General features: G+C 41.3%; 1 protein-coding gene across 1 annotated transcript in view; it reads right to left on the reverse strand.

Annotated features, from left to right (window-relative positions):
- LOC145998983 (cyclic GMP-AMP synthase-like receptor) overlaps positions 1-23,122 on the reverse strand; it is a 109,399-nt gene extending 86,277 nt beyond the window's left edge. The window contains exon 1 of the mRNA XM_083135833.1: positions 23,005-23,122. The gene's annotated coding sequence lies outside the window, so the exon portion shown is untranslated. The remainder of the gene's footprint in view (positions 1-23,004) is intronic.
- Positions 23,123-23,707: the final 585 nt, after the last annotated feature.

Genomic DNA, 23,707 nt, shown 5'->3' on the forward strand with positions numbered 1-23,707 from the left:
TAAGCAATTTCTTTCAACGGTATCTCATAGCAAAATTTCTGGAAGAAACAGTGGTGAAAAGTTTATAACCACTCTATGGGTTGGCGTACACCCAATATGGCCGCCATGCGTTTCTACCCTCGCTTATGAAAAATGAACTAACATTTTGGCTTATACCAAGTATGATCCTTTGTATTATCACATATACGCGAACATTCTTCTTTTAGATAAGTTATTACTGATAAAGGTACCTTTCTTATAAGATAAGAATCACCATTGAAAGATAAATATTAGAGAGATGAGGAGCCTGTCACAAATCCACGCGGGGTGTAAGGAGTGACACTTTCTGAATACACCCTGTACCAGAGGCGCAACCACGAATTTTTGTCTGGGGGGTGGCAAGTGCCAGGATAAACGTACCAATAATAATAATAATAATAATAATAAAGTAATAATAATAATAATAATAATGATTTGCTTTATTTTACTTCGCTTTTTGTGCCACGTTTGGCTAATTTGCGAAGATGGAGATGAGTGATGATGAATGAAATTGATGAATGGACACTCAGAAAGATCCATGCAAGAAAATTTTACGAAGTAATTTTATTTGCATACAATTAGAAGTTGTAGGTGGTAATTGCCCCCTGCAGGTAAACTTGGCAGTCAATATTTGCTCCCTTTCCTTCCCTCCAAGGTTCGCGGGCAATACCCCCCTGCCCCTCCCCCCCCCCCTGTTGTTGTGCCACTGCCCTGTACTCCATTTTACAGAACAACGAGGCTTTGAGGTCTGGACTCAGAGCTAGTATAATCTTCTGTGGGGCTCGTGTCCTATCCCATGCGTGTTTTCTGATTGTCATTTCACCCAGTTCCTCTCATCAACTTTCATTCACATCTTCGCGATTAGTCAAAGTAGCAGAAAAGCGAGGAAAAATAAAATTGAATCCACGCCTAGCCAGGATTCGAACCTGGAATTCTACATGCACGACACGCTAACCACGAAAGCTGGCAACTCGACAAACTGGCATTCATTAGCGCTCGTGAAGCCAAAATTATTCGCGTGTGGTAGGATTCCCCAACAGCTGATGTGTTGCTCGGTTGTGTTGAACGGAGTCTAGCGGGCAAGGCTGTTTACGTAGTGTCTCGTCGCTTTGCGATTTTCGGGATTTTCCCGTTCTACCTCTTCCCAACCTTGGCCTAAGTGCAATCAATATTGCTACCTCTGTATAGAAGTTGCAAGCCAATTTCATACTTCAGATTCTTAACATGTATCACACTGCTTATCGACCAACACAAGTTGTAGTTCATTCGTCCTTCTGTTCAGTGTTGCAAACTGTAGGCATAATTCCCACGTATAGGAATTTCACTTTCCAATTCAGAGGCGACAACACAATATTTTTTCTATGGGTGGGGGGGGGGGGCGCAGGCTGTGTGGTAGGTGGAATGTACACTAAATTTTTCTAAATCTAAATTATTCATAAACACTTGTATTAGCTTTTTTAAATGTTTTCGAAACCATGTCTGCAGCAATAGAGTAGGTAGACGCGAGACACTCCGGTTCGATTTTGGAGGTTGCTGATCTCCAATGGGAATTTTCCCAACTATGTTCCTGCTTAAAGAAGTTCTGGGGTTCGCTCGGCCTCTTACAATGGGTACCATTGGGGCGAAATGGAGTGTAAGGAAGGCCGGAGCAATGTTGCTGATCACTTCTGCTGCACTGTGGCCAGTTTTTTTCTTTCTAATTAATTAGTTTCGATAGCACACACACAGATAGACAGGGTATACTCAATAGCAGATCTTGGTGTAGTGTTCGATGATAAATTATCGTTTCAGTCACATATCACAAAGACTGTTAATTACGCGGACAGAAAACTGGGGTTCATTATGAGAACTGCAAAAGAATTCAATGAAAATAAAGCGCTGTTATCATTATTTAACCTATATGTTAGACCCAAATTAGAGTACGCATCTATAGTGTGGAGTCCACAAACCAGTAAACAAATAGATCTTATTGAAAAAGTTCAAAATAAATTCACTCGCTATATAGTTTTTAGAATAGATGGTGCATATCCAAAGATGACACCTTATAACGAATTACTAATTACATTACACATTACCTCCCTTGCAAACAGAAGAACCATACATCAGCTCCTTTTCCTTTTCAAACTTCTGAACGACAAGTTGGATTCTTCCTCTCTGCTTTCAAAAATAGCTTTCTATGTCCCCCATCCAAAGTTGCGATCAAGAAAGCAACTGTTTGCAATTTCCCGCACCCGTACAAAAACCGCAGAAATGGCTCCCCTGCGAAGAATGTGTAGCTTGTATAATGAATGGTTAGAGAGGGGCATACACTTGGACATATTTGCTAAATTTTCTGAGTATAAACGCTATTTAATGGACAACATTCTTACTTAATTTTTTAAATATTTATTATTATTATTATTTTTACCTTCTTTATGTGTATATACAGGGTGTTGCAAAATACCTGTTACAACGCTTGGGAGGTGGTTCGACAAGTAAAAACGAGGAAAAAATGTCATGTGAAAAAATGTCGAAATCGGCACCGTTTGCGAGTGACAGGCGTGCGAAAATCGCCTCACACCATGCGTAAAGTACAATAACTCAAGAAGGAAGAAAGATATCAATGTCGGAATAAAATAATACAAACAAAATCGTGCCTGACGAATACAATGGTGCAGCAATTGAGGCCCAGTGTAAATTGCGCAAGGTGACTCTCAAAGAAAGTGGGGAATCCCGATGGAAAATATAGAAAATTTACTACTATTTTCTACATAATGTTGAGATCGGAATGTAGGCAGTAAAAAATGACGACGTATGTCCACATGTCCCACTACTGCTGGGACACCGTCCCACACTCGGGAAATAGGAAATTCACTCGAAAATGACGCTATGCCGTCAAATTACGCTCAGATTGATTTCAGCTAATTGGTACAGAAAGCTCCACTAGAGGCGCTGTGAGTGTAGGTCACCTGTTTCGTATTAGTGTTGGTGGATACTACGTAGAGACTGTAGTCGACCGTTGTTTTTCCTGTCTTGTTCTGCGTCTCGCAGCGTGGAGTTTAGTCTGGCGTGTGTGTATGGTTGAATTGCGCTAAGGAATACTGTACGTAGAGTACGTATTCCCGTGTTCTTTCTCGGTTTGCAACAACTGCGTGGACACCTGTGTGACATTACGTGGGTGCTAATCACGGTAGTTGTGATCCGTCACTCGGAGGGAAAGTGCCCCTGTTTCTGGGCAGTTCTCGAACAAGACAATGGTGGAGTACTCTACCCACGAGCTTGCTGATATGCATCTCGTTTATGGAGAGGCAAACCGAAACAGCCGTGAAGCACGTCGTTTGTATCACGAACGTTTTCCCAATAGGCGATTACAAGCACATGCACTCTTTCAAAGACTTGATGCTCGACTGCGTGAAACTGGATCTCTACTACCCCGTAGGTGGGATTGTGGAAGACCCCGCACTGTGCGCACTGTGCAATTTGAAGAGGACGTGTTGGACGCGATACGAGACCGTCCTGACACCAGCACACGTGTCATTGCTCGTACTCAACAAACCCACCATAGCAATGTGTTCCGCGTTCTTCGAGAGGAGGGATTGCACCCATACAAATTGCATAAGGTGCACCACATACTGCCCACGGACTTTCCCCTACGCATGGATTTCTGCCAATGGTACGTGCAACAAACTCTTTCCATTCCAGAGTTCCCAACAATAGTTTTGTGGACCGATGAGGCAATGTTCACCAGGGACGGCATGTTCAATAGCCACAACAGCCACGTCTGGGATATGGACAATCCGCATGCAATCATTGTGCGCCATCATCAACATAGGTTCGCAGTGAATGTGTGGTGTGGCGTAGTAGGTGACCACTTGATAGGCCCGTACATTTTGCCATCTACTTTGTGTGGTGGGAATTATCGGGTGTTTCTACATGACGTATTACCTGAACTTTTGGAAAACGTGCCACTGGCAGGTAGACAACGTATCTGGTTTCAACACGACGGCGCCCCCGCACATTTCGACCGGGGAGCCAGAGCCTTACTCAACGATATTTTCGGCGATCGTTGGATTGGCAGGGGTGGACCTTTACCGTGGCCACCTCGTTCCCCCGACCTCACACCACTGGATTTCTTTGTGTGGGGAGAAATGAAAAGGCTCGTGTATGAAACCCCTGTGGAAAGTGCTGAGGATCTCGTTGCTCGTGTTAGTGCCGCTGCTGGGACAATTGGTGACATGCCAGAGGTATTTGCACGTACCAGACAATCAGTGCTTCGCCGATGCCATCTTTGTCTTGAAGTCAATGGCGGACATTTTCAACAACGTCTCTGAGTATACCGGTGTTTGTGTGAGCCCCTATCAGCACCACATAGTGTCCTTTAGTGAAAGGTACGAGTGAAGATGCTGGATATCGCTGTACTTCATACCGTCGATCTGCATGTGTGGAGGTTGTGCGCTTCTCAGTGGAATCCCTTCCAGATTTGCTGTGCCTGGAAATGTTACATGCCATTGTGAGCGTTTTCTCGCCATTCTCCGTCTTCATTCCTTCGAGGATTACCCACTTTCTTTGGGGAGCTCTCTTGTAGTATATGTACAGCCTAACGACATGTGGCCATTGTTTAACTTTTGTTTTTCGTACTGCAAAGTAGTGTGTCAACATTAAGGGATTGAAAACTTTTTTTTATGATTTTCCAGTATTTTTTTCCATTTGGGATGGTGTCCCAGCAGTAGTGAGACATGCGACAAATTGGTTTCTTTTCTTCGAACCGCAATGTGAACCGTGTACAACAGGAGATTTGCAGTTATTTTCCTATTTCCCGGGTGTGGGACGGTGTCCCAGCAGTAGTGGGACATGTGGACATACGTCGCCATTTTTTACTGGCTACATTCCGATCTCAACATTATGTAGAAGATAGTAGTAAATTTCTTGTATTTTCCATCAGGGGATTCCCCACTTTCTTTGAGAGTCCCCTTGCGCAATTTACACTGGGCCTCAATTGATGCACCATTGTATTCACCAGGTACGATTTTGTTTGTATTATTTTATTCCGACATTGATATATTTCTTCCTTCTTGAGTTATTGTACTTTACACATGGTGTCGGGGAGCGAGCCCCGTTCCGATTTGTATCCAAAAACTTTCGGTGGTTGGGTAGGTGAATTTGCAAAGGACACTCGCCTTATGTAAACTACATGTTTAATGACAGACACATAAGTGTACATACATTACACATTCCCTGTCACACAGATGACAAGATATATAACTGTAGACACGAAACGACGTCTTGCAGCCATACTTGCTGCGCACTCGAAGACAAGTGTTGCCAACACCTACTTGGCAAATATAAAGAAAAATGTCTTGGCCGCCATGTTGGATCCAAGTACATAGTGGGGGCCAACATACCGCCCACCTTGAAATATATAATTTAAAAAAAAAATACAAAATACAAAAATAAAAAGTTAAATGGTACACTGAAAACAAAAAAAAATATGAAAAACAATTTTACACATATTGTACACTATAACTATTTGAAATTATTGAATGCAAATGTTCAATTCTTCAATTTTGACAATCATTATTAAATGGCAAAAGACATAGCTTTACAACTGGTCTTTTGTAATTGCCGGTACTGGTTTTCACTGTAACAGTCCTTACGAGTCCATCAGTACCTGGATGAACGTCACATATTCTTCCAAGTTTCCATTGTTGTGGAGGAAGCTGATCATCTTTTATGAGAACCAAATCACCAACTTGAAGATTTTTCTGTTGTGTTCTCCACTTCGAACGTTGTTGCAGCTGGGTGAGATAGTCTCGAGACCAACGTTTCCAGAAATGTTGCATCAAATTTTGTGTAAGTTGCCACCGTGAAAGTCTGTTAAGTTTATATGTGGTAAGATCTCTTTCTGGAGCTGACACCAATGCATCTCCTATCAGAAAGTGTCCTGGAGTAAGAGCTTGCATATCATTTGGGTCACTGGAAATGGCTGTGAGTGGTCTCGAATTTAAACAAGCTTCAATCTGTGCTAATACAGTGCACAATTCTTCAAATGTGAGCAACGTATTTCCCACAATTCTTTTAAGATGGAATTTCACTGATTTTATTCCACTTTCCCATAATCCTCCTGCATGAGGATTTAGAGGTGTGTTGAAATGCCAATGTATTCCCAAACTGCTCAGATTATTAGCTATTTCTTCATTGTGCTTGCAATTGTTTACAGTTTTTAAGATGTCTTTTAGCTCTTTGTTTGCACCAACAAACGTAGTACCACAGTCACTGTACATGTCACGTGGCTTTCCTCGTCGAGACACAAATCTTCTAAGAGCAGCTAAAAAGGCTGATGTGGTTGCACTACTCACTACTTCAAGATGAATAGCCTTAGAGGAAAAGCAAATAAACAATGCGATGTAGCCTTTGTAACTTCGACGAGAACGACCACTCATTTCCTTAAGAATTACTGGTCCAGCGTAATCCACTCCACATTGTAAGAATGGCCTATTAACTGTTACTCTTGGTGATGGCAAGTTTCCCATTAGTTGTTTTGATATGGTGGGATTATATCTATGGCACGTCACACATTTTTTCACTAATTGACGCACCCTGTCACGACCGTGAATTATCCAAAATTTCTGGCGTAGCGTTGCAAGAACCAGTTGTGGCCCTGCATGCAAAAGAACAATGTGCTCATATGCAATAATTAAGTCTGTTAATCTATGCTTTTTGGGCAGCAAAATAGGATATTTGGCACTGTATGGAATGTTACTGTGTTTCAATCTGCCGCCCACCCTGAGAACACCTAGTTCATCAAAAAATGGATTTAAACTATGCAAGGTACTCCCTGAAGATATGGGTAAACCATTGTTAAGAGCATTAATTTCACTGGCAAATTCACTCTGTTGCACAATTTTTACTAACACCAGAAGTGTATCCCACAACTCTTTAGTGCTCAATGGACCATGCAGTTTGTTAGTTTTGTTGCGGGCATTGAAAACGAACCGTTTACACCAGGCCACTACACGTTGCAGTTGAATTAGAGAAGAATACCTCTCAAATAGTGGGTTGTCTTGTGTTGACACAAGGCTTACAACAGACTGCTTCTGTTCTACACTCACTTCACTACATTCTTGTATGTCACACTTGTTTTCAAGCAATTGTAGCTCATGTAAAAATGGAGGCCCTTGCCACCATAAATAATGTGTCACTAAGCTGGAAGGGGGAATCCCACGACTTGCACAGTCGGCAGGATTGTCTTTACTGCTGACATGACACCACTTTATATCACCTTCCTCTTGTATTTTAGAGACCCGATTCGCCACAAAAGTTTTCCAACGACTAGGACATGAAGCTATCCAAGCTAAAACTATTTTGGAGTCCGAATAGGAGGTAACAGTTGTGAAGTTGACTGGCAATGCTTTTCGCACATAAGTAATGAGGCGAACCAACAATAATGCAGCACAAAGTTCCAGTCGTGGAAGTGTTATCTTTTTCAGAGGAGCCACTCTTGTTTTTGAGGCAACAAGTTTTACCTGGACTTGTTCATCAGCACACACACACCTAAGGTAAACAACCGCTGCATAGGCTGCTTCAGATGCATCACAAAACCCGACTAAATGAAGCTCGATATAGTCTTTTGGAATGATGCAACGTTCAATTCTAATAGTTTGCAAATGTGGTAAATCACTGCAGTAACTAACCCACTTATCAACTACATTAGTTGGAAGTTCATCATCCCAGTCAAGTTCTAATTTCCACAGTTCTTGTATCAATAATTTGGCTTTCACTGTGGTAGGTGATAGCCAGCCCAAAGGATCAAACAACTTAGAGATCTCTGAGAGGAGAAGTCGCTTGGTCAACACAGAATGCACAATTGGACTCACTACATTAAAGGAGAAATGATCCAAGGAAGGACACCACTGAATCCCCAATGTTTTCTTACAGTCACTGTCATTAAATTGAAACGGCACGTTTCTTTCAAGCAATTCGCTTGGAATACTGTCTAACACCTTAGGATCATTAGAGGACCATTTGCGAAGTTCAAAACCACCTTTAAGCAGGAGTTGGGTTAGTTGATGGTACAGTTCTATAGCACCCTCCGTAGAATCACTCCCAGTTAAAAAATCGTCTATGTACACATGATTAAGTAACACATTTGAAGCAAGGGGGAAGTTTGCACCTTCATCTTCACGTAATTGTTGCAGACACCTCGTAGCTAAGTATGGTGCACAAGCAGTACCATAAGTGACAGTCAATAATCTGAAGTCTTGAAATGGTTCACTAGGATCCTCTCTCCACACAATTCTCTGAAAGTCTGTATCTTTGCGATTGATTTTCACTTGTCTATACATTTTTGAGATGTCAGAAGTTAAGGCTACTTGATGTATTCTGAATTGTAATATCACACTAATGATATCACTTTGTAACTTAGGGCCAATCATTAAAGTGTCATTAAGAGAAACACCTGTAGACGTTTTACAACTGCCATCAAAAACTACACGAATAGGTGAGGTCGTACTGTCTTTAAATACAGGATGATGAGGAAAATAATAGCTTTCACTAGGCACCTTATGTATTTTTTCAGGGGGGATGAGTTCCATATGTCCAAGTTCTCTATACTCAGTCATGAAAGCATTATACTGTTTACGAAGTTCAGGGGAGTGAGAAAGTCTGCGTTCTTGACTTTTAAGTCTCCTAACTGCTGTTTCTCTTGAAAACCCTAACACCACATAATTATTCTTAAATGGTAAGCTAACTACATATCGACCATTCTCTCGTTGGTGAGTAGCTGTGAAATGTGCTTCACACCTTTTCTCTTCTGACGTTAAATGATTAAGGGTTGGCAATGCTTCAAGTTCCCAGAAATTACGTACGTTAGTATTCAAATCACATGACACATGGAAAGATGAGACTGAGTTGGTATTTGCATTACCAACACTACCATCAATTTGCCCTGATAACACCCAACCGAAGACTGTTTCTAAAGCTGATGGAGTACCAGGAGGTCCCACGCAGCGTCCACTTCCCAACAATAAAGGAAAAATATCACAGCCCAGTAAAATATCCACAGGAGCAGCCAAGGGTAAGCCCTGTATGTGTGACCAAGTGCATGCCCCTGGTGCTTGCACCCTTGGCAAATTACCTGTAATTTTCTTCACTACCACAGCCCTAACACTGTACAGTTGTGTCTTGCACTTTGACAGAAACTGAACATTGGCTATAGCATTGGCTGTGTAAACACCCCTTTCAGTTATGCCAGAAATATTTATGTTTGTGCGTTGCTTAGGTAACTGCAACCTTTGTAAACACATCTCAGACACAAAGGACACTTCCGATGCAGAGTCTAGGAGCACACGACATGGCTGAAAGTAACCTTGTTTGTTTTTAACATTAACAATAGCAGTACATAGCAATACATGTGGTACACCAGAGGTCTTAACTAACTTGTTTTCTGCAACATGAGACGACACTTGTGGGGGAGAGGAACTGGTTGACTGCCCATTCTTGTTAGCCTTGTCAAAATGAATTAAAGTATGGTGATATTTTCCACAGACGCGACACCCGTTTGATGTACATACTCTTAATTTGTGCTGTTCAAAACAATTAAAGCAAAGCGCCTTCTCTTTCACAAAACTGTGCCTTTGTTGCACGGACATTTGAAGAAACTCTTCACACTTGTGTAGTGTGTTGCTTGGTGCGGCATTTCGGGCAGAAGGAAACAGCTGATGTTACAAAGGAAGAGGTTGAAGACTTATTATGACTCACCGCCTTCCGCCGATTGTTGTTTTCACTTGCCATTGATGACAATGCACGCGCACGCTGATCTAGGAACTGGGTCAACTCGGAAAAACTAGGCACTTCTTGCGATGTGAGAGAGAGTTCCCATTGTTTTCTTGACTCAGGATCGAGCTTTTTTGTTGTATGATAAACAAGAATCGCGTCCCAAGATTCAACAGGTACACCGAGCACCTTTAAAACACGAATGCACTCATTTGTAGTGTCGATAAGACGACGTAAACTTGAGTGCGAGTTCTCATTCACTTGCGGCTGATTCACCAGTCGCTGGACAGTGTTGCTAATTCCCTCTTGTTAGAATAGCGGTTATTGAGCAACTCCCACGCATGTTTATAGTTTTCATCTGTCACTGCTAACGATTGTATAAGCAAGGCAGCCTCGCCCTTGAGAGAAGCCTTCAAATACTGAAGTTTTTGTGCACCACTTAAGTTCGCGTTTTTATCGACACTTGCACTAAACAAATCATGAAAACTTAGCCAGTCCTCCAGCGATCCGCTGAAGGAAGGAATTTCCAATCTTGGTAGTTTAACTTCACCTACTTGTTGCTGGGTTGGGCTGTCACGTGATGATGACGTCACTGATGTAAGACTTCCTGATGCCGTTAATTGTACTGACCGAAGCTTGTAGAAAATCTGATCAAGTCTGTCTTCTTCCAAACTTAATTCACCTTCATACCTTTCGAAGTCACTAGCGTCCCTTGCAGCAAGATCGATTAATAACTGTTTGCAGTCACTTGATAGTTGCGTCGCTTTATCACCACACAAAGACATCGTGGCATTGTCTAAAGTCCCGGAATTGACACGATTCTCGAGACGCGTAATCTCACGTTTTAGCACTGTCTTTGCTGCGAGAATTCGCTCCATTTTTACGCGTTCACGAACCGCGAACCGACCGAAAATTGGCAAACCGGATTGCACTACACGCTGGTAACGAAAGATGCTTGTTTAGGCCAGCACCACGCCTTGATGACGTCAGTTTCTTTGTTCGCGTCTCGCGGGCGAGGAACTAACGAACGGAAAATACGAAAAGTGTGATAAGAAGTTCTGTGTAGAGACTGTCTTTGTCACACAAATGCACACTCAGTCACAGTTCACAAATATGCATGTAGAAAAACACAAAGTCACTAGAATCACTTTCACAGAATGTCACAAATCCGGCTATGGAGGACCATGTCGGGGAGCGAGCCCCGTTCCGATTTGTATCCAAAAACTTTCGGTGGTTGGGTAGGTGAATTTGCAAAGGACACTCGCCTTATGTAAACTACATGTTTAATGACAGACACATAAGTGTACATACATTACACATTCCCTGTCACACAGATGACAAGATATATAACTGTAGACACGAAACGACGTCTTGCAGCCATACTTGCTGCGCACTCGAAGACAAGTGTTGCCAACACCTACTTGGCAAATATAAAGAAAAATGTCTTGGCCGCCATGTTGGATCCAAGTACATAGTGGGGGCCAACACATGGTGTGAGGCGATTTTCGCACGCCTGTCACTCGAAAACGGTGCCGATTTCGACATTTTTTCACATGACATTTTTTCCTTGTTTTTACTTGTAGAATCACCTCCCAAGCGTTGTAACAGGTATTTTGCAACACCCTGTATATACCCATACATATATGAATGTAATTGTGTAAGATTTCATTCATTTTTTATCCGCGGTAATGTATAAGGATAAAAGGTAAAAAAGGTAAAGTGTTCCCCTGTGCATAGCACCACGCCATGAAGGCGTATAGGGGGTGTGGGGGTAACGCCCCACACTTTCTTGATCCGGTCGTGAGTGGGGGTGATGTGATCAGCATCACGCTCCTGACCGCCTTTACCCCCCAGGGTTTCCCCCAGGTACCCATGTTATTCGACGCTGGGTGTGCGCCGGGGCCGCTTCCACCGTTAGAAAAGTTCCCGGATTTGAACCGGCCGGGGATCGAACCCGGGACCTTTAGCATGGTAGTCAGACGCGTTACCGACTGAGCCATGCGGCCATCCATGTATAAGGATGATATATATAACCTCTACATGTATTTTTTTATCTGAAAATGTGTATAAATATTATTTTATGTGTATAAATCCTCAAATGTAAGACATTTACTGTGCACTGTGAAAGGGCAGATGCCTGTTGTGTGCAGGATAATAAATAAATAAATACCCTTCCAACACCTCATTAACGTCCCCTCGAATGTCCTTAGCACCCCCTGAAATGTTTTGCAAATGCCCAATTTATGTCAATTTTGGCTGTAAATCTACCTTTAAGAAGGAACATTGTGTACAAGCCTCTGAAATTAACCTCAGCAACCTGACCTTTTTTGAAATTTTTCGTTTTCTTGTGGGTATATGAGATTAGCAAGTTGATTGATAGATTGATTTGTTGTTTTAAGTCCACTTCATGCACAGAAAGGTTAATCGGGACTGGACCTACAGTTTAAAGTGGGATCCAAACCACTGTACAATATCGTTGCCGCACGTAATCAGGAAGGCCCAGATCATCAACTAAATCCATGAAATTTACAAACAAAAAATAAAATATTGTTAGAAGAAATAAATATTAACTCTAGAAGGGATCAACTTTTATTAGCGCTAATTCGTGAAAATTCAAATGGCGTCTTCTTTCTAAAACTAACTACGGTAACGCTTCTCGTAAAATTTCAGAACTTTTCGCGGGGCTGTGGCCACATCCAAACAGCACATATCACATATGAGGGAGATTTATTACAATTACGTATATGTAACATAGTGTAATTTGTTATTCCAGAAGAATCAATGACATATTATGAGTGCTGTATGGGGCCTTACCTACTTACTTCTAGACTTATGGGGGGGGGGGTTACTGAAAAGCACGTCACTTCGCGCATGTGATAGAAATCGGATGAAAATTTCCCTCGGCATAGGGAAATGTTCAAGCACTTTGAGGCGAAAGGGGAAAACGGAAATTTTCTCGAAAGTTGGCGAAATGCTGTTTCTCATAGTCTCTCCTCTCATTGGATCCTTCAAGAGATAACTGTCAACTCAAATTTTTGTCGCTTTTCTGTCACTTTTGGCTAATTGCGGCGATAAGGATGAGTGATGTTATGATGAAATTTATGAAGGGACATCACAGCCATGCCCATGCCGGGATTCTAACCCGGGAAGCCTGGCGTCGTAGCGCGCTCTGCTAACCACTCCACTACGAAGGCTGGCAGGAGTGTGAATAGCAGTGGCGAAGCGTGACATTTTTACGTAGTCATCGCAAGATTTGCCAAACGTCAGGGTCGATCTTTCATGGAGGAGGGGGGGCACAATATTTCTCTGCGATAAACGCCAAGGTCACTGCCAATTCAATGTAAAAGCTCATACCACAGACCTTACGCCTACAAAAGACACACAATTCTATCCCATACGACAAGAATTATTAAATATGATGGAAACTGAAATGCAAACACCTCAATTGTCACGTTTAAAGGTAAGAAGAACCTTTATGGTTCGCCGCCAATTGTTGTTTTGATAATGAAAAGCAGATTCATATCGTTCAATGTGTGCTTCTCCTCTTAACAAGTGGAAATAGCAGACATTCGAGTGGTGTGACCAGGATTTTCGAAGAGGGGGGGGGGGGTTACGTGTACTTTTTAGTAGCCATTCCTGAAGTCCTCATTTTGCCATCTTTTCCTGACTTTTCTTTTTTTTCAAGGAATATGAGCCTAAGCAAAATTATGATCCTCACCACCCCTCCTTGAGCACGCCACTGGACACTCGGAAGAATCTTGATGACTCCAGACAAACCCTGCCATGGCTGTAAACATGGGGATGGGGGTTGAAAAAAGGGCCTGTTATGACCCAGACCTTCAAGAGTGGGGGAAAGTACAGGTCGATGGACTGTCTGCCTGTTCGGAAGCGTTCGGCTGTTCTCGGCACTGGAAGAGACCAGAGAGGTTCGCACCATTCTGCGATGAGCTGGGCCGACGAACACCATTGCCTTCAATAGGAAACGTGGCGGGAGGGTTCGACGCGAGGGGTAGTACTGGGACCTATTTCGATGCGCTAAGATTAGCGAATCTCTTGCGTATTTCGAGCTGTTTCATGCTGTCGCTTGGCTTATTTCGCACAAATATGCGAGTATTCTGACTTATTATTTTTACTGCTTCTCTAAAATATATAAAATGCAATATTTTTATTATTTTTCTTGCTCATCGCCGCATCTCCCGATGACCGGATGACTCGCCTCTGGTGAATAGATGCATTTGTAATTTTCCAGGGAACATATATGCACGTTCAAGATATACACGCAGTAAGGGGAGCGGCCGGTCTGCATGACAGAGTGGAGCCTCCCCGATGGCGTAGTGGTATCGTAGTCACCTTGTAATCAAGGGGTCCCGTGTTCGATACCCGGTGGAGTCATATACTGCAGGTCCAGTCCCGATTAGCCTTACTGTGCATAAAGTGGACTTAAAATACCAACTCAACTCCATGACAGAGTCGTCAACGTAAGGAGCTATGAAGCCAGAGGTGCCAGGTTCGAACCGTGGTTAAGGCATGGACGTATTATTTGCATTTCTTTAACCCAAGAGGTGAAGAGAGCGACATTGAAAAAGCGAAACAGAAAGAAAGAGTAAAGCGAGGGATTTTTCTTCCAACACGAGGGAAATTCTACAAAAAGGATCACCATTATGGGTTGGCAACACTAACCGCCAACCACTCATCTCAGCATAGTGGCAAAGGATGTGCGGCTTGTTGCCTCTTCAGTTTTCATAGCTTAACACACAAAATTTGCTGGAAACGTATCATAACTGACATAATTTATGGGGAAGTGATGTAACAGGAAGCAACGTTGACTTGCTTCGGGAGTATTAACGAAATCAGACAAGGCCGTCAGCAGAATTGATGTCTTATGAAGAAAAGGCAATGATGCACTTCCTTATGCGGTATTTTTAACCTACCCTCTGCCTCCAACTATTAACTTTTTCTCTTAATTTTCGACAGGACAGACGAACGCAAAAAACTATGTCTAACGTAGGATTTGAGCCCTGGACTTCTGGTGTCATAGATCTCTTCGCTGACCACTTCGTCACAGATGTAGAAAGCTTGCCCACCAAAATTGAAAAACAGACTTTGAAGACTACATTAAAATGTTTTTATGCTAATTGAAGTAAATAATGTCTTCATTGGAGGAGGAGTGTTGTTTGGAACTTGTTTTATTTCAAAACAAGCCTTTGTTAAAGTAGAAGCATATTATAACTAATATTTTACACCACATTTTCTCAAAATGGCAGTACTAGAGTGCGCGTCAAATCTCCTGCATATGGCCTTGAACGGCTGAACAGCACCAACGAATCACAGACGTGCGGCGTTGCCTAGTTCCGTGACAAGGCGTTTCGCTCAACCACGCGGTCTCTTTTCCGTGTGAGATTTCGACATGGCACCGCTGCAGTGCGCTGCTATTGGCTATCGCCATATGCAGGAGATTTGACGCGCACTCTAGGCATATAAGTATGTTCTGTACGCCGAATATAGTCTGCTATCCTTGACCGATTTCACTCAAATGCAATAATAGAAAATCGAACCATATCTGGTATATAGATACTACAAGCTCTGAATCTTTCCGCACTGCGTCGTCGTCTTGTAATAAAATGGTCCCGGGTTCGATCCCCACTGTAGGTCCAGTCCCGATTAGTCTTACTGTGCATAAAGTGGACTTAAAACAACAATTGAATCAATCAAGTACTAGAAGTTTTGTATGTTAAGCTCTTAAAATGTAGTTCGGACACAGATTTGAAAATATTAGCGCTTGTAAAAACAGGAAAAACTGAAAAGTTGAGGGAGCTGTATATGTATGGCATTTTCCGTGCTCAGAATATTTATTCTTTGACCCCCGTCACCAACATCTCCCAAGCCCCGTTTTATCTATATTTTGAAAAAAGGCTGACATAAATGCAGGCCCGTAGCCAGGCAGGGGACAGGGGGGGGCTGAGCCCCCCTGGAACTACCGTCAGCCCCCCCTGGCATTGAGGTCAGCCCCCTTGACATTAGGCAAAACTATTTTGTGCAATTTGTTTTCAGTGAAAAGTGAAAATGTAGACAGCAGATATTATGTTTCTCACAACTTTGATGAAGGATAAATTCAGGGAGCATGAACAGCAGCTATTACATTCGTTCATCTTATTTATAAGAAGAAGTCTTAAGTAGCGACAAGTATTGTATTTAGGAGATTCTCTTCTCTAGACTTAAGAAAGTTTCTTCACGGGGGAGTTTCTTTATCTGTACCTTCTTTGCCCTTGTTGCGACCTCGCATTTATTCAGATATCTGTGACTTTGATGTCATTATACAAATTCCCTCCGCATCTGCGTCAAAGGTTAACAGCTCCCAAGTTTTGGGAACGAAGGGGAGTTCTATTGTTTCGGCCAGGAAGTCGAATGTACGGTAGGCACTATGATTGAATATTGTCCATCTTTTCTTGTGTAATATAAATATCTGTGTCATCAAACGTAGTATGGAATGTGTAGCAAGGGATGATTTCAGTAGCAGCCAATTAACACTTCAAGTGATAATTTAAATGATATAGAAAAATGTAGTATTTGTGTAATATTTCTAAACTTTATGTAACTTAATGACCCCCTCTCCCCACACACATTGATTAGATTCGATTTGAATTTAAAATTTTGGGTGCGTCAGCACTAAGGCTATTTTGAACCCATCACATTATGCGGGGTCCAGCCCCTTATCGTTACACATAACAACTCTAACGTTGCATAACTAAAATGATAAAATATTAAAATCTTCTGACTTTCGTTAAAAGCTGAGGCTGTAAAGGAGCACTCAGCACAAATAAGGACAAAACACAGGACGACACAAACAAAATTATACTGGCCATGGGGCCAGTCGCCAGAGCCTCGTTAGTCTGCAGTCCAGGTTGTACTACGTGGAAGTGAGGTTGACTATTGGGTGCACTATGTGGAAGGAGCACCCCTTACACGCCTCCCCACACACATAATTTACCTTCATTTAACACAGTTAAACTTTTGAAAAATGGACTTGATTTACAAACCCCCCCCTCATTAACCGTCACCCCCCCCCCTGGAGATCAATTCTGGCTACGGGCCTGCATAAATGTGAGTTGAATTTGAAGCTATCGCAAGGTATGAAAAATATTTTTCGTCCGCCATCTTGAAACACGTTGACCGAGTTTGTTCAAATGCGAAACCAGAACTACCCTCCCGCATCTAGCAATTCTATAAATTCCCTTCAAAAAGATTTAACTTACATTATTAATCGCAGTTAGCCTACACTTTTCCGTATTTTCCCTCCTAAACTATGCATTATATTTTTAAAGCTTTATTGCAAAATTGAAAGCATCAGAGCACCGTTCCGTACCCACGTAGCGTATCAAGGTCGATGCACGCGACGATGTTAGAGTGCCACACACGTAAATTTGCCGTTGCGTAGAAACGAATTTTCGTTTCGTCTCCCTCTCTCTTAGGATCATGTGTTCTACCCTGCTCGAAAACCTTCGCTATTGTTGCCATATTGTCATTCCATTCCTGGACACACTCGCGCAAACATCATTGAAAACAATTGAATAGCACTCCAGCTCGAGGTTCCCACCGTTCGGTAGGGACGCTAATGTGGCAATATAGCACGGCGTAGTGCTTGCTTCTTTTATGCAGTGCATGTTCATTGGCTAGCTAGTAACTAGTGTTGCCAACTGTAATAATGAAGCACTATTTCTGTCACGGAAGGGGAAAAGGCAGGTAAAGTGGCGGTGAGTTTTGTTGGATTGGAAGCACCATATTTTTATTTTATACTAAGTATTTGACCGGTTTGACGTTGTGTGCGTGTATTGCGTGTGTGTATGTAAAAGTGTGTGTTTGCTAATGAACGTTAAATTCCATAATACCTCCAGTTCTGTCGAAGTTGAAATCAAAAACCTTGCATAGCCAAGCTCGGGAAATTCTAAGCAACGTGCACGAGTTCATGAAGGAGGAAGCCAGTCATGGTGTTAGCATCCCAATAAAGCATTTTGGCAAGAGAGCAGCGAACAGCAGCAACAAATTGTTCATATTTCATAATTTTGGAATTATTCAAAATAAATAAATTATGTGGCTCCAACATCATTTCAACTCTGGCTCCGGCACGTGTTCTTGTAGAAATTGCATAGACGAGGCTGTCATTTTTGCTGCTTAATCCGATACATATTGTTTTCTGTGTTAAAATTGCCATGCTTTGATGGGTGACCAAGTTCATAGCAGGGCCGGCGGAAGGGGAGGGCGTACCGTGCCATCGAAAGAGCGGCAAACTTTGAAGAGAAGAAAAAAATAAGCCTATTGAAAACTGTGATCGAGCGAGATATTCTTTTGCGCTGAATAGTATTGAAATAGCATAAGAAGTCTCATTATTTATTTTATATTTTGATGTTTTAGTTAGGAATATATTGATTTTCAATTTTCCGTTGCTGCGTAATGACCGGGGGGGGGGGGGGTCGAATAGATCCGCCACCTCCCAGGGAGGCAAAATGACTAGCGCCGGCCCTGGTTCATATCAAAAGAAAAAGCCGCGCAGCTTATCGTCTAGTGGCAGTATATGTACTTGTTATTGTTGTGGAAGCCGGCATCCTTTGTAAATGTACAACAAAGGCAACCGACTGTCGCCGATCTCAGAGAGGAAATAATAATACTGCTTGAGGAGGAGTGTTATGGTGCAATTGTAGCGGTTTAACACGTTGGCATGTTATTATCTGCCGTTGCAGTTCCATACCAGTGTATACGGGTTTTGGGAGTGAAAAGTTAGAACGCCACCAGTGCATTAATGCAATGAAAAATAATATATATATATTTATTTTGTTTGAAATCACTCAAATAATGAATCGTATGAAGAAGTCTTCTTTGCAGCATTTTTGGTAATTTTACTTATGTGTTAGTTCATATTTTGCGAATTTTTAGTCCATATGTATGTAGCTACATACAAAGCCACTTGTTAGAAAATATTAATCCTAGTCCTGGTATAATGCATGACTTTAAAACTCAACGTTAAATAGACCTGAATTCTCTAATTTTCTTGTTGTACGTAACAGCTGTGCATCGGCGCACTGCAGCGATTTTTCTATCTGCTCCATTAGCAACACTGCTTCTTTAGTTGTTTCGCGCATCGCACGGCAGAATTATCTGCGCTGGACTCTACGGCATGAAAGTTTTGCAATCCGCACCCGAGTCCGTAACTGCAACATTCCCGCGTTCCACCAGTTCAGTGTATACGAACATATGAAACAATTCAAATATATAAGTTAATACATTTTTATAACCTGCATGTAGATTTGTAGTAGGCCTACAAACATATGAGTAGTTTGGCCCGTCCACTGTGGGGGACTAGCTGGGGCTAACTTTGCCAAGTAGCGGGATAAAGGTACGAATAATAATAATAATGATAACAACAATAATAATAATAATATTGGTAATAGTTGTAGTAGGAGTATAAAGAACGTTATTATCCTTGTAAATTATGCAAAAAGGGGTAAAAGTGGGTGCTAAAGCAATTGCGTTGGTACAAACTACTTGAATTTATTGACAAAACGTTGTTTCACATTCATAATGAAAACAGGTACAGAAACTGTGCTTTTCAAAGATCTCTTTCTCTATGCATAACTCAATAACATTTAGAGTACTTTCTTGGGTCCACTCCATGTTTCTCTTCGACTGTCACGGAATGAGTGTTACGCGTCTCTGTTCTATGCGCGTCCAGACTTGCTGCAACTTGAACGCGCTGAGCCCTTTGATGCGACGCGGAAAATGGTATATTGTATGTTCCATTTTGTTTTAGGGGGATAAAAGCATCCCTGACAGGGATGAAAATTATTTTCTTTTGCCGGGGATAAAATGTTTTGTGAGGGGGAAATCCCCGCCAACACCCCCCGTTAATTCGCACACTGCCTCTTAACATTCTGAAAATGTGTTCCTGCAAATTTAAAAATAATTAACATAAAAACAGAGAGGCAGGCATAGCATGTGTTACACGAGACAATCGTCCACTATTTCGAAACCTTAAAAGAAGTAACTGCATTTTTTAGAACTATAGAAACCAAGCAGGTCTCATCTTCAGGAAGGTATCAACTCGGGGCAAGCCCTGGCAACACCCGACCTGTTGGGTGAGAATGAGTGAAGGCAAGAGCCATATAAGTCTTTTCCAAGTCCAACTGCAATTTTTTTTTATGCGATTCACCTGTTTTAAAAAGTCTCCGTGCTTTGTTGATTCTCGACTCTAACCAATAACAGAGTTGCATTCGATTTCCTTTTGCGATTTCTAGGCGATTGACATCTCACAAAACCGCAAGGACGATAAAAAAACAACGTATTATCTCTTTCATAAAACCACAACAATGAACTATGCACCGGCGGCTCCGGGGGGGAGGGGGTGCGCCCCTGTTGCTTCACGGACGCCGGGTGACGACATGAAGGCAGAACATAGCCGGATTATATTTTCTGAATGCATCCTTTGGAGTTAACTTGTTCTTGTTCATGCGCATATTTGTTGCTATGCGACATCCACGTTGCAAAGGTCCGACTGAAACACTTGGGGGAAATGTAAGAGGAAAAAATGCCAAAACATCGTTCCTTTTGTTTCGTTTTTATCTTGCTTGATACTTCAATCAACTGTCACCAATCGCACGGAACCTGTCCTCTAGCGTTAACAATACCATCTATTCTCACTTTTATGAATTAAATTGTCGGTGTTTCTTTTTCCGTTCACTGCTTCAGAACGAGGCAAGCGGGTCTGTTCGGAAGGGCTACTGGACGTTTTTGAACAACAATAAGCTGCACGATAAACATTTTTTAAAAATAGTTCCTGGTATTGCTTCCCTTCGGATACTCAGTTGTGGTCTGGTGAATCGCATACATTAGAAGAGTACGGTCTTAACAGTTTGCATATTTCTGAATTTTTCTTTCTGGTTTTCCGTTTTCGCATCCAATGAAAATGAGTACAGCAAAAAAATCTGTCAGGGGCAGAAACTAGGAAAAGGCAGAGAGGACGGGGAAAGGCTACCTTGCGTCAGTCTACTTTCATGAATAATTTTCTGAAACCTTCGAAATCAGGTGAGTTATTGAAATCATTGAAAAACGGCCTACTTATAGCGAATCATTTCTGTACACTTTTCCCGAACAGTAACAGTGAATTTTTTTTTGCGATTCGAGTTTCGAAACTAGAAGTCAAGTTACTTGTATTTTGAGACAATGAGAACACGTAACATTTCGACCATGAGGAAAAAAGTTTACCAATCATACGTTTTAGGCGAGTATTTGAGTGAAGTAGTCGTACCTAATTCTATAGTTTCATCCATTTCTCATACTTCCGGTCGTCTTAATGATTCTAAAAGAAGGAAACAAATTATATTTTATCGTACCCCAAAGAAAATCAAATATTAAGATTAGACATGTAATTATACTGGTCGGAACTCTGAAGTTCCCGATTTCTTGTGTGGCTTCTAGTTTTTTTTTTTTATGTTGGTATATATACTTAGGACCAAAAATCTTAATTTGCAGGGTTAACACTGTAGCTAATGGGGAAGATGTTTGCAAAAATTATTATGCATTTCCTTAGTATACATTTAGTATAATACATTCTACTAGAAGAGAAATCCACGAGGAAATTTTATTGTACAAAATTATCAATGGATCAACGGAAAAGCAGGAAATTTTAATTTTTTTGAACTTCAATGTGAACAAAATTAGGTTATGCACTTACGCAAAAATAGGTTTGCTTTTGCACTTCGCTTTTGCAGTAAATTGTACATTAGTCACGCCAATTGATAAAGGGGGGACAAAAATGAGACGTTGAAGGGGCAAATATCAACGACTATTAAAATTCATTAATATTGTGATAATAGCAAAAGAAAACAACATGTCAAGTACTTTTACTTGCTTCTTTCACGAAAGAAGGTAAAAGGAAGGAGTTTCTCGCGTTTAAATAACTTCTTACGTCATAACAATATTTTCAGTACTGTATTTTAACCGGAGTGTATGCCTCTATGGCAGACTGCAAAAGAAGTCACGTAACAGTGCTCGAATATAAACAATTGTTCCTTGAGGAAACGAATGTAAACATTTTGATGGCAACAATTGAAAGTCAAGTGGAGGGATATTGACGATTGAAATCAACACCCTTGTTTCTCAATTCGCGGCACTGTTTTATAAGTTTAATCAGACGTGTCTATATATTTTAAAGCTTACAAGTAAGTGTTATTAATAGAGCCCGGATTTGTAAGCGAAATGCATATTCTTTTCCAGACTTCTAATGGTAAGAAGAAAGGTTATACTTCGTATTACATACCTTGATGAGCTATTTAACTAAGGTTAAGAGTGCTTATAAATGCTTATTTCTGCAGGAAACGGTTATGCTTGCTTATTTTACGATTTTGGTTTAAAATAGCATATTTTACCTAAATCAGTCATATTTCAATCCTATTTCAATCACACGACGGCATTGGGATGACAAGATCAATGCTTCTAAATAGCCGCACGAGAGAAACGGCATCCAAGAAAAGTACATCCAAAATCATTTTTCCAAATTACCTGATATTATAACACAGTTGAAAGCTCGAAATAATCCATTGCAACATTCGTTTTCTATCATTGATGACATTTCAGTAACGTTGTCTTCAGAAACTCACGGTATTGCTAAAATTGTGTCCGACAAGTTCAGTCGGGTATTACTGAAAAATCCCGGTTACAAAACACTGTGTCAAATTTATAAAAATATTTCTGGTGAAGAAACAGACATTGAAGAGGAATTCACCGAAGAAGAACTGTGGTGTTTTTCACATGCGCCTGTGATGTCATGCTACGTGGAAAGAACATTTTCACTGTACAAATAATTCTTCACTGACACACACAGGAGCTTCACACAAGAAAATCTCAGGATGACCTTCCTTACATACTGTAACAGCTTTGAATAAGATAAGAGATCTAATAAACAAACGTTTTTTTCAGATTTTCCTGTATTTGTTTATGCTTATTTTGGTGCTTATTTTTTCATTTTTTGTGCTTATTAACTTGCTTATTTTACTGTTTGATTGTGCTTATAAATCCGGGCCCTAGTTATTAATACAGATTAACAACAATAATAATAACGTTGGCAAGGTCCAAAACAAAGAATGGCCTAGGTGTCCAAACTTTATAAATCCCTCCCTGATCTTGTAACACAGAACTTCAGCATACAATTACTATAATCTGATACGCAGATCGACAACTGAAACTAACCTTTCAGATATTTGTTGTAGTCACTGATTAACTTGCACTACTCTGCACCAGATCTTGTGTACTACGATTGTCTGTAAACTTCACTTAAACTGTAGCTGAGCTGTACTCTGTCTGTAAGATACCACCGGCCGGGTCTGACTGTTGGTTTCAATGTGTCACGTGTCGCCCTGGCCCAATGAAAATCTCCGCCCTTTGTACTCGCTGAGTGTGAGCTGCAATATTTCCCCGAAATTGAGTGGCTGCCGATTGACCGTGTCCATTCGAGGGATGCAGGAATCATATTTCACTCGACACATTCCTTCGTCCTGGCCCCTTGTCGCCTTGGGATTGTGGATGGAAAGAGAGGAAGTTCACATCTTTCAGCATCAAGAAATTGAAAATTGCTACAGTTGTGCCCTTCAGTCAATTCATGTTCCTTTCTTTCAAATGTCCCTTTTCAATTGTGACATGAGATGCTACTGATGAATAATAGTGTGATTTTCGCTTACACAAACTCTCTGCAATTCAAGGACGTATTTGAGGGGAGGGTCAAGGGGGTTCGGACCCCCGAAAGACTTACTAAGTACAAAAATTAAATAATCAAAATAATAAAATAACTAAAATTAAATAATGAAAATATACTTGTTTCATCGAGAGTTATTTATTTCCGCCAAACCCATTGGTAGGCAATGATAACATTGTGAGCATGACTTTGTATGACAGT

This window comes from Lepisma saccharinum, chromosome 14 (genome assembly GCF_977018435.1).
Source record: "Lepisma saccharinum chromosome 14, izLepSacc3.1, whole genome shotgun sequence".
NCBI lineage: Eukaryota > Metazoa > Arthropoda > Insecta > Zygentoma > Lepismatidae > Lepisma > Lepisma saccharinum.